General features: G+C 46.3%; 1 long non-coding RNA gene across 9 annotated transcripts; it reads left to right on the top strand.

Moving 5' to 3' along the window:
* The first annotated feature begins 4,018 nt into the window (after positions 1-4,018).
* Positions 4,019-10,716, top strand: LOC119354875. 9 transcript variants are annotated; one of them, XR_005171311.1, is made up of 11 exons: positions 4,022-5,708; positions 5,792-6,043; positions 6,135-6,202; positions 6,357-6,451; positions 6,571-6,743; positions 7,231-7,411; positions 7,561-7,707; positions 8,214-8,324; positions 8,602-8,738; positions 9,147-9,288; positions 10,329-10,716. It is a non-coding gene; the product is annotated as an uncharacterized LOC119354875 (long non-coding RNA). The 9 variants fall into 9 exon arrangements; XR_005171312.1 differs by having other exon boundaries at positions 4,023-5,708; positions 6,571-6,645; XR_005171317.1 differs by lacking the exon at positions 6,571-6,743 and having other exon boundaries at positions 4,023-5,708; positions 7,648-7,707; positions 8,054-8,324.
* The last annotated feature ends 667 nt before the right edge of the window (positions 10,717-11,383 follow it).

The following is an 11,383-nucleotide window of genomic DNA, read 5'->3' as shown; positions in this document are numbered from 1 at the left end:
AGCTAAGTGTGTGAACACGATTTGGTAAAGGTAGCGGTGAGAGGCCATGTAGGAGTACATGGTGGGTTGTCTCATTGCAGCTGTCCTCAGGAACTGAGTTCTGTGTTTGTGATCCATGATTCAGCTACTACCACGCATTGGGCCCGAAACCAATGGACCCTCTCGGCTTCTTAATCACCCTTGTCCTCTGTCCAGGAGTTGCAAGTAGTTTCTGGTGTTTGTAGTATGCTGGAGGCCGTGCGCAGCGCTGACCGTAGGGGTGGGCTGTGATGCGGTAGGCACGTGGCATGGTGTACCGGGCGCCCGTTTGGTGTCTCGGGAACCCTGTTCACATCGTTTGGGGCTGTGAGCGAAACTCCGGCCGGATCTCCTCATGGATGGAACCCGAATAGGCGATAAACCTGGACTAGAGACTTGAGTGTTTAGGCAGGCCGTGGCCGACACCCACGTTGGGCTTCCGCTTGAAGGTTGCCGAGTACATGTCGTGTAAACGGCGGTAAGTGGTGAGAGCGTGTGTGAAGGAGTACACCCCTGCAGGGTTAATATCATCTATTCGAATAGCCGTGTCCGCGGTAAAGGACTTCTGGGTTGCTTATATCAGTTCATAGACAAGTGAAAGTGGATACTTTAAAATGCGCAAGATAAGCGTGAGTGCTATGGATGGCGTTCTCGTAGGGAGACGGGAGCGGATCCATAGTGGTGTATTGATATGGTGAATATGTGGACTCGTGTGCGCCACCTCAAAAGAGTTGCTTGCAGTCGTAGTTTAGGATAGCCACCGAGTCAAAGCTGGCTTGCTGCAGTCAAACCCCTCCACCCCCTTGTTGATAATGATGCATATGTAGATAGATCTGATGTAAGTCTTGCTGGGTACATTTGTACTCGCGTTTGCCTATTTTATGTTTTGCAGAGAGACTTCGGTCTCACTAGTAGTTTCGCGTGGACTTCGACGTTTAGCTTGTTACCTCAGCTACGATCTTGTGCCCTCGGCAGGATCTGATATATAGTCAGGCTTCTCAGCCTTTTTCATTTATAGATGTCTGTACTCAGACATGATAGCTTCCGCTTGTGCTTTGACTTGTATGCTCTGAGTGTTGGGTCATGAGACCTATGTTTGTAATATCTCGCTCCTCGGAGCCTAATGAATAAATACTTGATTTGTAGAGTCATGTTGTGATGCCATGTTGTATTTGCACATATCGAGCATATTGTGTGTATGTTATTGAAATGCTTGGTATGTGTGGGATCTGACCATCTAGTTGTTTATCTTTAGTAGCCTCTCTTACGGGGAAATGTCTCCTAGTGTTTCCACCGAGCCATGGTAGCTTGCTACTGCTCCGGAACACTTAGGCTGGCCGGCATGTGTCCTTCTTCGTTCCTGTGTCTGTCCCTTCGGGGAAATGTCACGCGATGAATACCGGAGTCCTGTTAGCCCGCTACAGCCCGGCTCACCGGAGTCCTGCTAGCCCAGTGCTACAGCCTGGATTCACTCGCTGATGACCGACACGTTCGATGCTGGGTCATGGATGCCTGTCCCTGTAAGTCTGTGCCACTTTGGGTTTACGACTAGTCATGTCAGCCCGGGCTCCTTATCATATGGATGCTAGCGACACTATCATATACGTGAGCCAAAAGGCGCAAACGGTCCCGGGCAAAGGTAAGGCGACACCCGTGGGGATACCGTGCGTGAGGCCGCAAAGTGATATGAGGTGTTACCGGCTAGATCGATGTGACATCGAGTCGGGGTCCTGACACGGTCCTTCTCTCGCCGCCGTGGGAGCTCGTGGACGCCGAGGCGCATGGACCCCGGGGCGTCCTCCTCCTCGTCAGGTCGGTCGACCGGCTCTTCCTGCCTCCGCCCCGCCAAGCCGGAGCCCCAGGACACGCCCCCGCCTCTGGCCGCCTCGTCCTTGTCAGGCCGAAGCCGGAGCCCGGCTCCCCGCGGAGTACGAGGAGATAGCCCGGCGCGACATCTCCGACGAGGACGCCATGCACTGGGCGCGGGACGACTACCTCCGCGACGAGATGGTCCGGCAGCGCCGGGCCCTGGAGGAGATAGCCGCCCGCAAACGTGGGCGCGAGGACGAGCACGACATCGTGGTCCTCGACAGCGACGACGACGACGACGCCCCCGAACCGTCCAACCCGCTGCGCCAACCGGGGGAGGGTTGCAGCAGGGACGGCGGCCGCGGCGGAGGCGACGACGATGGCGGCGGCGGCGGCGACTACATGCGGTTCTACAGCCACCTCGGCATGTAGATCTGCAAGGGCGACGGGCGGCGAGGAGCAGCGAGGGAGACGGCGAGGAGCAACCTAGTAGTTTTTTTCTTTTTGTAAAATATTTTAAATATGAACAAACTCGCCAAAGTTTGATTGAATTTGCGCTGTGTTTGTGTCGTAATTTATATTTTCAAGAAAATGTGGGCGCCGTGACTGGGGGCATTACACCTCCAAGCACGTCGTTTATCGCCGATGCGCCCCAGGGGCGATTTTTAGCGCCTCCCGGAGGCCAACGGCTGAAGATGCTCTTAACTAATCACGTCATGCAGGTTTGGGAGGAAATAAAGACCGATACATATGCAATCGAGGTGACTTCTTACATCAGATCCTCAACCAACAGTACTTTTCCTGTTTTGTATGTCTTGTTTTTTTATAACCTTTGACAGTTATGGCTGCATCTGGAGAATTTTCAAAGCTGTCTGCATGTTTTGTTATATCCAACAAAATTCATTCCCAGTTTCCAAGCCTGAAGTGTCAGCTCTGCATCTAACTTATGATGGATTCTAATTGATTTGAGTGTCAAACAAATCATGTCCAAAGTTTCGGTAAATATGTTCTCATGCTTATTACATATTACACTTTTTTGGTCTTCAATGGTATTGTAGTTACCTATGTAGGTACTGCTTCATGTTCACTTGCTGCTCCACCGTAAGCTCTATTTTGTTCAACTCCTGATGCATCCACTCCCACCCTCTAGCTTCCCAAGGCAAGTCAAGAAGACCGAGATGAGCGTGAGAAGGAAGGACTGGAGTAAAGACGAGTACCAGGGTGCAACATCGTTCCATCCCTACTAACAAGGAATGGTAGCATCGCGAAGTGGGCGCAAAAGGCATGTTATTTCTATGCATAATTTGTCTTTAGATCCAGTTGTTCCTTTCATGAGCTGGTAAAAGTTTGTGTTGATCTACTTTGCAGAAAATGTGTGTGCTCTTCCAAAAATGAAATTCTTTTTTCTCCTGGAGAGGCACCACATATGGTTTCTTGACTGATGGATGTGTCCCACTCGGCTTGATCATATGCATTCTTGCCAAATCCTTCTATTTAATCTTTCTTGTTACTACCATCAAAATGTGTCGATGACATCAGCAATGAAAAATAGACCAACTTAAAAATAAGCAACATGTAGTTTTGCTATGGACACATTTATATTTTATGGTTGCAAATATATATTTTCAGCAGTACCTATCATTTAACTGTAAAACTTGTCGGGCGCGACAACGTGGGCTATCATGGTCTAGTTGAACATATAGAGCATAATTGGTTTGCTATCAATATTTGGCTTGCCAAATGTTGACCAATATTTGGCTTGCCAAATGTTGACACTGCCAACTATTGGCAATACCGAGACTTGCCAACTATTGACAATTTTATGTGAGAAAGGCAAAACAACTCGTAGTCAACCAAGTAGTTGCCAATATTTAACACAATACCAAACATTGATATGCCAATTTTTGACAGCAAACCAATTATGCTCATAAACCTTGCTAAAGTACCCGCCCACCCATCTGGGGGATTGCGCGCGCGCGACGCGTTCGGCCGCAGGATTGGGTTGCTCGAAGTGCAACAGTGTATTTTTTGGCTGCTGGCGTCTGGTCAGCCGTCCACTTTTTTTAACCTTCGTGACTGCTTCAGAAGAGGATGATGGGTGGGGTCGCGAGCCTATGGGCCCATCGAGCAGAGGGAGGGTTTTCTAGAACCTGGTGAATGAGGCAGACCAATCCACTTCCGAAAACGAGATCCTTGACAAGAGCCAGGCCAATCCTCTCCCGGAAACCTAGCGCTCTCGGGACAATCCTCCGCGTCCCCTCCTCGCTGCGCCGCCTCCTCCTCCCCTCCACTTCTCTCCTCCTCCTCTCGAAGGCCCAGCGCGTTGTAGCCGTCGCCGCTCGTCTCTTTCTTCCCACGACGCCTCCCCATCCTCCATCTGCAGTCGCCGCGGCTGTGGGCGCGCAGCGGCGAAGCGGGAGGCAGCGGCAGGCGTAGGCGGGCGGTGAAGGGAGGTGGACGCGGTCGGGCCGTGGCGGCGGCGGGCGTGGCGGCTGCGGAAGGGCGCAGCAGAAGCGAGCAGCGCTGGGCGTGCAGCGGCAGGCGTAGGCGGGCGGTGAAGGGAAGCGGACGCGGTCGGACCGCGGCGGCGGCGGGCGTGGCGGCTGCGGAAGGGCGCAGCGAAAGCGAGCAGCACCGGGCGTGCGCGGGGCAGCGCTAAAGGGCGCGGGACAGGGCGCGGCCGGCGCGTGCGGTGCGCAAACGAGCCGCGCACGGGGTTGTCAGGCGGGGCGAGCAGCAGCGCGCGTGGGTGGCGCCCAGAAGCAGCAGCGGGCTCGCGCGGGTGGCGCGGGGCACGGCCTGCAGAGCCGACGGGCGGTAGCGGGCGGGGGCACACGCCCAAACCACCAAACCCCAACTCCGGCGGCCTCCTCTCCCTCCATCGCCGCTGCTCCGCTCGATCTGGGGCCTCCCCTCGCGTCTTCCAGCCACCAATCCCTCCGCTCTCGAGCCCCGTGTCACCCCCTCCGCCTCCTCCCCTTCGTGTTTCTACTCCTCCCTCTAAGGCTCCATGGCGGCGGACCGGCTCAAGGCGGGGGAGCGGCGGATGCGTCGGCGGCGGCGCGAGAGGAGCGGTGGCGGAGGCGTCGAGCTGCGATGAGGTGCCGCTCGGGCACGAGACGACGGAGATGGTGGCGGCTGTTCCGGGGCCCGATCTGGGGAGGGTACGAGGCAGGGAAGGACGCCGTCGTAGCCTTCGTTGGTCTTCCTTCCGCCCCTTTTGCTCCCTCTGATTTGCCCTCTTCCTATCCCTCTTGCTCGCCAGCGGCGACTCCTCCCCTGCCTCCGCACGCCGTCCTCGAGTTGGAGGAAACGAGGACAACATGCGGTCGAGCTCAGGCCGGTGACATGTGCGCTGTCCGTCTCTTATGTTTCCCTTGTGTCTCTTGGCTGAGTTTTACGGCCAGTATTGCCTTAGTGAGATGTGTTGTTGAGTCCAAACTGAAATTTCGTCCCAGATGCTACTACTACTGATTACTCGCAGTAATCAGAAATTTGTACTTATGATACACAAATCAGTTACTTTACTACTTTGCCTATTTCACTAACCAGTCTTCATATAAATATATAATAGAGGATAAGGCCATGGAAGCCCGAATGGGTTCTGCTGGTGGTCACACTGGTAGGAACGGCATTGCCTGTTAGTTGTTATGAGAAGTATGTTGGGAGATTGCCACCTTCCTGAAAATCACTGGACAAAGAAGCCATGTGATGGAAAACCAGAGTGCCAAAAGAAGGTGGATTTGGCAGTTGCTGCTCCATGAGACGAGTTTATTTGCCTGCTCAAAATTCAGACCTGGAAAGGATGAAACCAAATGGAACGCAAAAGCTACATGGCAGAGCACATTTTGGGCACTGGTTCGTTTGGCGCCGTCTTTCAGGTGATTATTCTAGCCAATGTTTGTTTCTCTGTTTGTGTTGTCCATCACCAGCCTGATGTTTAGCGAAATGGTTGCATGTGTAGGCTAAATGCTTGGAAACTGGGGAGACGGTGGCCACTAAGAAGGTACTGTCGGGAGCTGCAGCTTATGCGTTCGATTAACCATTCCAATGTTGTCTCCCTCAAGCACTGCTTCTTCTCAACCACAAGTGGAGTGAGCTGTTTCTGAACCTTGTCATGGAGTATGTCCCGGAGACGCTCTACCGCAGGCTTAAGAACTACAGTAATGCCAAACAGGGGATGTCACTTATCTACATCAAGCTCTACACCTATCAGGTTTGTGAATTGTCAATGAATAAATGTGAAATGTGTGTCTTCCATTGTGCAACTATTCTAAGTCAATTCTACATTGGTGGTGTCTATTCAGGGGGCTCGTGTACATTCATTACTGTTCCTGGAGTCTGTCACGGGGATGTGAAGCCACAAAATGTTTTGGTATGCATCAGTCAATACTTGCTGTGTGCATCACTTATGCAGAGGCCAGGGTCATCCCCTTCTGAAAAAACAACGAACAGTGAACATATTAGCTCGATTATCATGTGTTCTCATGCTTGCTTTTGAACTTGCCTTCACTTGCTTCCTTATACAGGTGGGTAGGGCCTTTGGATGGGAATCATCTTCGGTATTTTGGTCCAGGTCTTGTTGTTCGTGGCCATCACACTGCACACCATCTGGCAAAATAAGGTATGTGTTCAAAGGTTGTAGCTTGACTAGGCCATTTCTGGTTTCTCAGATTTAGGATCATGTGTGTAAGTATAAAGTAAACCATGTTTCGTCAACTGAATATGTGTATGTATGCATAGGCAACAAAGTTGAAGAACAGAGTCTTCACTTCTTCTCTTCCAGCGGATATCCTAGCAAAGTGAAGATATGGATAGGTGCTACTGAAGTAGCCAACATATGCTTAGTATGGAAGAGAGCGTGCCGGTGTACAAAATAGCGAAGCAAGTGTGATTCTGAGAAAATCCGCATACAAGTATATCGCAGGGTCAATGCTATATTATTCTTAAATGAAAATTACACTAGGTTGGCTTTTAATTAATATATACTTGGAGCATCGATAGATTTACATATTATTTTTAACAGCCTAATTACTCCACGTAACTACCACATCCATTTTGGTATGTGGTATCGCAAGTGTAAATTCAGGAAAAAAAACTATGTTGGTTAGTGCGAGCTGCAAATTTTGTTTTTCGGTATGTATAGGTATTGTGGGTTGTAACACACCATGGTTAAAACAAAATAAACAAGCCGTGAGCTTAACTCGAATGATACAGCCACTCAGCTAGGGTGACTTACTGAAATGAATATGTCGAGCAGAAGGAGCTAGAGTGAGATTGTGTTGTACCAGTTATCAAATGATATTTTTGAGAAGGAAAGAGTAGCAGTCTAAACATATTAGAAAAACAAAAGTAGATTGGTTTACCCTAAAAGTTTACTCAACCTTATTCTTTATTGTGCAGCAACCATGTTGACAGCCTGGCATCTCTTTGTTCCATTCTATTGACTTCATGTGGATGTATGAAGCCCTTTGAGCACAAATCTTTCTATGGAAGGACCTTCATGGGATTTGGAGTGCTCAATGGCATCTCAATTTGGCTTCTCAATCAGAGTCTATGTTTCAACTCTGTTGGTTTCTATCAGGTAAGCATTGTTCTTTGTTTCTGTCCAAACTTCTAAAAAATGAATGGTCAGTTCTTTTTGGTGTTGGAGGTGTAACTGTGGCTGAAATCCTAATTTCTGAAAATAACTCTGAACCATGTACTCCCTCCGTTCCAAATTACTCGTCGTAGAAATGGATATATCTAGAACTAAAATACATCTAGATACATCCATACATGCGACAAGTAATTCGGAACGGAGGGAGTATATATTTGCAGGGCAAGTCGAGTGCATTGGTTGGATCTAGATTCCTGATATTGCATAGGACTCGTCAAAAGGTTAGCACTTATTCTATAATGTGGGTCACATAAAAATCAAAATTTTAATTTCTGAAATAAGACTGAACCATGTATATATTTTCGGATAACAATTTGCCTCTAATATCTATGTACCTTATTATTCTGTCGCCGCTCTTCCGATTTGCTCGGGTACCTTATTATTTCTCCCTATTATAGTGTTTTCTCAAAGTTGTAATCCCATACCGTAATTAATTCCTTATAGTATACTTGCTTTTGCTCCTGTCATCATAACGAACCTATTTAACTCATGACATGTGTAATGGTCATTTATACCCATTTAATCTCTTCTGGAGCTCTTCATGAATCTATGCTCTATTTGCTGAAGAGGGTTCAGTGCAGTGTCTTCAAAGGTCGGGAAAAAAATGTTATGATGCAGAGGGGACAGCATCTTGAAGGGAGCAATGTTTTGATACTTGCTTTATAGGAATTCTCTTTCTTTGCCTAGAACTTGTGATTTATGGCTGATGTCTATTCCATCTTTGCAGGTGCTTCTCAATTATAGATGGAAAACTTAACATGGAGGCACATAGCTTGCTGATTTTGCTTCTAGATTGGCCCTTGAGAGGGAGACCGACGCAAAGTTCAGCAGGTTTCAGGTGTGCGACCTCTATTCCTTGTGTTTGTTTCCCTCGCTGAGCTTGGGCATTGTACATTTTGGTAAATATAGTTAGTTACTTTGTTTACTGGCAATTGTGAATATTCAGAGCACATACATGCTTGGTTTACTTCAGTTAGTACCTGCCATTCAGTAATCAGGACTGAAGAAAATGTGCCTCCCTATTACTGTGACCAAATTAAGTAAACTTATACAATAAGCTTGTTCATTGTTTCACTTGTGGAAACTAAACTACTACTCTGTTAAATTCATTATAGTCATCTTTAAAGGAGTTGTGGTTGGTTGCCATTGTGGTGAAGTAATTTCTTGCTGAAGCACCGGTCTAAATTTATCATTGGTTTCGCTGGTGCTGCATGTAAGTGGGATTACTAATTGTTCCATTGGTTTTGCTCTGGTGAGTTCTTCCCCATATACCTTTGATGCTTTTGCCTCCATACCTTCGAGCTGGTATTTTTTTCAAGGTTTATCATGTTTTTGTGGTGGTGTGACTGGCTCAGAGTTTATAATCATTTGTCTTCTTCAATGAATGTCTGTGCTATGATATTCTGTAAGGCTAGGCACACACTAAGTTGGTTAATGCTTTTGATCTAGCTTGTTGGGAGATAATGAAACAATAATGTTTATCTGCTCACAATGCCTTATATTGATTGTTCTGGATAGGTATTTTAATCGTAAGAGATGTCTCCAAAAAAGCAAAAACAACAATTCACTGTTGATTTACTTTGCTATGATTGCTCCCATTAGATTGTCCTTAAATCATGTGCAAAGATGAAGTATTGTTCGCTGACTATCAACCTGACAGATCAGATGGGATGATGATGCAGAGTGTTAAAAGGCCTAATGGGTTATCTCGTTGGTAGATGAAGCTTGTTGGATTGATTTCAGGCCATTGAAAACAGATGACACCATGCCTCCCCCAGTTAATGAACATGTGTCGCTTCCAAGTAATAGTGAATTTTCTATTCTCTTTGCTCTGCTGAACTTTCTTTTCTTTTGCCATTTTGGCTGGTAGTCTTTGATAGAATTTTGTGATATCTACCTGACTCCACAAGGTCATGCAACATTAAGAATTGCTGGGTTTGAAAAACACAGGATGGAATTGTTAATTCATTATCTCTGTCTGAAGCAAGACATATTTGGTACACTGTTGAATAGAGTTGATGTATCAGCATGAGTAACATTGTGATATTCTAAGGGTTGGTGTTAAAAACCCACCTAGAAACCATTGTTTTCCCAGCAACTATGTGGTTCATATGTTGATATGATTGTTTACTGGTAGGACAACCAGGAGGTAGTGCAATATCCTTATTAGTTATACTCAGGGATGCAAAATCTTCACCTGATGATTCCACCCCTTTTTACATGACACTAGCTGCCGCATAGTAAAGTGTCTCGCCGATGCTCTTTATGACACCAACTGACAGATTAATAAGTGCACTCATAGAGAACATAACAAGGTATTTTAGGAAGTGCTTGGACTAGGTTCAAATTTTTGACAGTTTTAGGCACGCTTTTTTTTACAGTGTTGGTTTCAAAAAAAAATTCCGATACAGTTAGACTTTCTGAAATACAGCCTTGAACTACACATGAAACAATAGTGTTTATTTGGTCACCAGCAAGATGATGATGTGAAACGAATGACTTTGTGTCTTTCAGAGTTTCTACCATTAAATAGTTTCTCATAACAGAATATTTGCTAATATTGGTAGCTAAAAATGAGATACTTATGCTTGTTGATGCCTTCCCTTTTTGTAGTAACATCCATGTGTCCAGCATATGTAGAATATTAGATTTTTTTGGCTGTTTATTGTAGTTCGTTCTCAAGGTTTGGAAAATTCTTTAGCTATATTCCTTGTCTCAAGCGAGCATGAGCAACATCTTCTTTATGCCGCATGCCGCCAAGTTTCCCTATTTTAGATGGTTGTGTATTTTTGCTTCTAAAAAGGGATATGTATTTTATTAATCTTACTATAATTTGTGGTAGGTACATACTGAAGGATGTTCTGAGGCTAGCACCTGGTTTAGAAGTTTTGCAATTCACAACAATACCTCATAATTTTGATTTGATGTCGAGAATGTCAATTGAAGAATGAGCCTATGAACTGCATTGTATTTTGTGCTTGTGGCGGGTTTTTTTTTGCAATTATAAGTTTACGTTTATGGGTATTATAGAGTCCTTTCTTTTTCTACAAGGGGCAGTAGCCGTGCCATTCGATTCGAAGGACAAAGAGTTGATCACAAAGGGGTAGCACACATGATATATACACAAGAGTATAGAACCAAATTATATGATGTAATTGACCACTATTTCTATTAACTTCTCATGTACAAATGTTCACGAGTTCATGTATTAAGTACATTTTATTGTGTCACTTGTGCTTTCTCTTTTTAATGCAAGTTTACAGCTACTCGGCGTTCCTAATTGCAGACTCAACTATTTTGACCTACTGATCTAATTTGTGGCATTATTACCTTTAGAAAATATTTGCATTTAATTTCCTTTATGTATAGGGGGTATAAGTTCTTACCAAATGTACTCAAATATACGGCTATTGAAAAAAAATGCAAAAATTGAAAAAATGCAAAAATTTTCAACACAAACATGGTTTTAAACGGGTCTTTGCGCCATTTGGTGCAACTGGTCATCTAGTAGGATCAATCCATCACGCACTCACTTCTTCGGTTGCTGCTACTTTTACATCAGGAGTATATAGTGCGGCTGCAGAACCGCCGTTGCCAGCCTTGTCGTTGTTGAGCAGGAAGCTCGGCTAGGCACCTACAACTCCATATGCACACGGTCGACGGCCTGCTGCCCCTACAGTATTCCTATCTTTGCTGTGCTAGATGTCCATGTCTAGAACAGGGTTCTCCAAGGCATCGAGCTTTGTAATAGCGTGAAGTTGCCAATTTATATTTTTTATAAATGTTGCAATGTGCATCTAGAGCTGCATGTCGGCGTTGTGATGGTCACCGCCGTGCTGCAATGGGCCTTCGATGCTGCAGGCCGGTGTTTGTCCACCATGCATCGCCGCCATGCTG

This window comes from Triticum dicoccoides, chromosome 2A, assembly GCF_002162155.2.
Source record: "Triticum dicoccoides isolate Atlit2015 ecotype Zavitan chromosome 2A, WEW_v2.0, whole genome shotgun sequence".
In the NCBI taxonomy this organism is placed as follows: domain Eukaryota; kingdom Viridiplantae; phylum Streptophyta; class Magnoliopsida; order Poales; family Poaceae; genus Triticum; species Triticum dicoccoides.
Note: the sequence above shows the minus strand (reverse complement) of the source record. Positions and strands in the feature narration are given on the sequence as shown.